The sequence below is a fragment of the Trypanosoma grayi genome (assembly GCF_000691245.1).
Source record: "Trypanosoma grayi strain ANR4 Tgr_4_V1, whole genome shotgun sequence".
NCBI lineage: Eukaryota > Euglenozoa > Kinetoplastea > Trypanosomatida > Trypanosomatidae > Trypanosoma > Trypanosoma grayi.
The window spans coordinates 54,589-59,375 of NW_008825623.1; positions in this window are offsets into that span (position 1 = coordinate 54,589).

Consider the following 4,787-nt stretch of genomic DNA (forward strand, 5'->3'; position numbering starts at 1 on the left):
GGGGGGGGAGGGGGGAGAGAGAGCAGTGATCGTGCAGGAAGTAGCCGTTGCTGGAGCTGCCACTCTAGAGCAGAGAAGAAAAAGAAAGGAGCCAAACGCCTCCATTTTCATTCTGTGCTTTTGGGAGCTACAAATAAAGAACCCCTGCAGCCAGCATCAGGGTGGCATCATCGCACTTATCACCTGCGCATCTCTATAGCAAGTTCTCACTGCTCGCACCTCTCATCCCCTCGCTCCCAATCCCCCACCGAATTCCTTGAACCTCACTCTCTGTCTGTAGATCGTAGACACAGAACGCGCATCTATCCCCGGCCCACACATGGAGCCCGCGCTTCTCCGCTCACACCGACACATGTGTTCCCACCCCACTCGCGTTCCTTCGAATTACAACCGCGTAAAACCCCCCGCCGCAGTTTAAGCAGCAGCATCGACAACAGGTAGCTGAGTACGTCGGCGGGGTAGTAGGTGTAGACAGAGACAAGCAAGGAAAGAAAGACAATATGTCATTCTTGTTTTTTTTGTCGGCTGTGGTGGTGCAAAACTGCACGCTCACATCATTATTTTTTTTTTGTTTCGACCGATCGCTGCAGAGGGATGTTCGCTTGCACAGGCTCGCACCAACTCACGATTTGTGTGTGCGCAGCGCATGTGACACAGCACCGGCAAACCAAAATAAATAAATAAAAAAAGGCAGCCCACTTTATTTTCTCTATCTGTATTGCCCACCTGTTGCTTGTTGTGTCTCCCCTTGGAGATTCATGGCAATAGAGGAACAACTCAGGTGCCGTACCATTCCACAATGGGTGTTGCCGTTGGAGCACTCCACACCACAGCGTCTCCTACAGCGAAAATACGTTATTTGTTTTGCTGTTTTAACATCGCATTGATTATATATATATATATATATGTATATATATACTTTTTTTTTCTCCGAATCAAAAGAGAAAAAACCCGCTGTTCTCCAATGGATACGTGGTGAACGCACGAAAGTGTAAATAAGGACGGCAAAGGGGACCAGGAACGAACAGAACGTTGGAAGCAGCCGCAAACAGAGAGGACACAAACCGCAAGGAAATAGGAAGGTGACAGCCAAACGTGAGCTGCAGCCACCGCCCCCTCATTCCCCTTCGCCCTCTCTACACCCCCCTCGCGGCAACGCTACTTGCGCAACGTCCTGCACGGCAGAAACGGCCCATGCAGCGTCCACACGTAGTGAAAGGAAAGGGTGCTGCCACCTCAGACACACACTCTGTAAAGAATGCTGCCGATTTATCTTCCATGCAGCCCCACGCCGTGCGCGCACAACAAAAAGACAAAAACGGATTCACGCGATGAATACAGCAAGAAAAATGGTGACATTAATGATAATAATATCAAGAAAAACACCAAAACACACAGTCACACGCAAAGGGGATGGAATACTCACATTCACGCGTCCAGAAACCAATACGGGTAGGACTGAACCGTATCAAAACGGAAAGAACAAACAAGGATTAGTAGTAGCGACAAGTAAAAACAGAAAATGCTCTTTCAGATGGATTTCCACCTCATTCTACCTTCCATCCCTGTTCCCACCCGAGTCAGTCCTGCTCAGCCATCTAGACGCATGAGCACAACCCAGATCCTCCATACATTGCAAAGGCCCGAAGTGGTGCGTAGTGGCGTGTGCAATCTTAAGTGTTTAAACCGAAACAAAATGAGTAAAAAACACCAGGCTCGTAGGAAGCCCCTCACAAAGTGAGTGGAGTCGCTTGACAAATTTTATTAAAACTGAAACAATAAATACAGGCATGGCACACACACACACACACAGAGAGAGACAAAAAAAATGAAGCAAAAGCCTGCTCCTGGCTGCCTGCCCATATCGCAGTCTATATGCGTGATACAAGAGATGTAAAACAAAAAGCACCAAAGCAGGAAAAAAGGAATTCTGCCTGTATAGTTCGCATACCTAGGAAAGAGAAATGGGTGTAAATGCGAAAAAAAAGAACAACAGGGGAAACGTCTATAAATCCCTATTCTCGTCATTTTCTTCTCCCTCTCTTTGCCAGGTGTGGGTACAAATATTGAATATAGATGCTTGATGCCCTCTGTGCGCACACACGCCCCCTCCTTCCTCGTCTACATGTATCTTCCTCACCCACGACGGGCCACCGCCGCATGGAAGCTTTCATGCGCGGCAGGCAGCGCTACACCAGTACGCGAGGAAAAATAAAGGTCGGGATGTGCCTTTCCACGAAAGTCGAATAAAAGGCCAAGCATCATATATTAATCAACATGTATTCTTCTGGGTATGGGGGAAATCGCACCAAAAACAACGCCTCCTTATCATGCTGTGCGCACAAATCTGCTTGGCTTGTCCCACAACGCCAGCACACACAGACATAAAACAACAACAAAAAAAAACCACCGGCGAAAAGAAACAGTGAAATAGAGAACCCACTGCTTCCACATAGACTGCGACTGTGTGCCGCGGCGCTTGGGCTGTTTCTTTAGAGATCAATTTTCTTTTGAATTTGTCATCGACTCTGAAGCAACCCAGCATTAATGCGATCCCCGCCTCCCTCTATAAGCAGAAGCAATGCTCCCTCAGCCTGTGTATGTGCGTCTGGTGGAAACGGCCTGTGCTCGGCAGCTGGAACTCAGAAACAAGTGCATTGCAGTTCAAATCAGAGTCATTCCCCACCACCCCCACTAAAGCACACATAGCAGCAGTCAACGAACACGCGCCACAGCCACAATTGAAAACAACAAAATGAATTAAGAAACAAACACCAGCAAAAGAGTCCGACCGGATTTAACGCATGTGTAGGAACCGGCGGTGTGGAGCTGCAAGGCAGACCGCGTAAATTGAACTCTCGTGATCTGAAAAACAACAACAACAAAAAACAAACAGTTGTATTGGAGGGGAGATTCTGTGACCGGCTGTGGCTCCACGCATGTATGTATGTGTGTGCGCGTTGGCCGTGCTGTGCCGCCGCAAGTCGAGCGGGCGTCAAAGGAGACAAGTGGAGTGAAACACCGCGAACAAGACAGCGAGCACAAACAGCGTAGAGATTATCTGCGTACAAAACAGAAATTTCTTTTCTTTTTTTTTCTTTTCTTTCGTTTCTCTTTTGGATAGAGAAGCGCACCTTTTCTTTTTCTTTTTGTCTTTTCTCTCTCCTTCTCAGTTCCTTTTTTTTCGTTTCTCTCTCTCTCTCTCTCTCTCTCTCTCTGCAGGTACAACAAAAACAAGGCGCTCGTCGTCTAACTTCCTCCTGACTCTTTCGTTTCGTACAAGCGGAAACACAAATCTTTTACACACACAACACGTAGATGAGCAAGAAGGAAACACACACCTCAACACGACGGAGAGTCACGAATCCACACAGACAAAACACGCATGCATGCGCAGAGTACGAGAGCGCGAGGGAAAGAGAGGCAAGTCCTCCCCCCCACCACACGTTTGTGCCCCAATCGCGTTGTTGGGTCAGTGGTGGGGCAGACAGCAGCAAGTCCCCTCCGCACGAGGAGTTTTTTTCTTCTGTCAAACATTACTTCTCTTTTCTCCTCTCTCTTTCGCCCCTGCAACTCGTTCCCAGGCATGTGTGCATTACTCTCTCTCTTTCTGGCCCTCGTTCTCTCTCTCTCTCTCTGTGTGTGTGTGTGTGTGTTACTTCTTGCTCCCCCGCCATCTATTCTCACCCCCAACGTCTTCCGCCGGGCTGCCGGCACCTCACACGTCTGCATGATACAAGCAACTCGCAGCCACGGCCGCACACAAACCAACAAAACACAAAAAGAAGAGAGAGGAGCAACAGGGGGAGGCGAAGGCAAACAAGAACAAAAAAACAAAGGTCTGCAGGTTGAATCCTCTACACCAGCACCGCTCTTGGAGTTTATTCAAAATGCAAAAGCGACGTGGCAGAGGTGGGAAGGAGTGGGGAACCGGAAGTAAAAGCAATGATCAAAGGAGGTATATATAATCGTTGCTTCCTCCCTGTCTGTCTCTGTCTCTGTCTCCGTGTGTGGGGGGATGAAAGATATAAAATAGTGTTCTTAATTCTCTGTTTCTGTCTCTGATGTCGAGTTCTTTCTGTCGTCATGGCTCTCGCCATAGGGGCTTCACTCCCCATTTTTTTTTTCCATTCTCACTCTGGCGCTGCTGTATCATCATTCTTTTTCCTTTTCCTCTGTGCCCTTCTCTTTCTTCGTTTTTTGGACACCCACGTCATCCCCGACTCTCGGCGTTACTGCGCACCGCGTTCGTTCTCTTCATTCTTCACCCTTTCTCTCGCACGCCCCTTCCTTCACCATCCCAGCCACACGACCATTATTTTCTACGCATTTGTCGTGTTTCTTCCTCAATGTGCCGTTCTGTACACTGAACGTGACACGCCCACCAAACACCCTCAATCCTTTCTCTCTATATATAAAGAACAAAACAACAACACCCTAAACACTCACGTACAGATGCAATCAAAAGAGAAGATGCCACACAACAATAACCCACATTATATATATATATATATATATAGTATAGGTGTAACAGTAGTACAGCATGAAGAAAAGTTCAATGTCAGTCACATCGTATCCACCTATCTTCCCTATTTTCAAAACATCTTTCTCTTTACCAGGAACCCCGCTCTACAAGAATAACAAGGGGAGTGCAAGGGTGTGTATGCGTGTGGGTGGGGTGAGGAACGGATGCTCGTGCGGGAGGAATCAGGCAACGGAGTGCAGCACGAAGAAAAGAGAGCGGTGAGCTGTGGGGCATCACGCCAGGCGGATACCCCCCCCCCCCC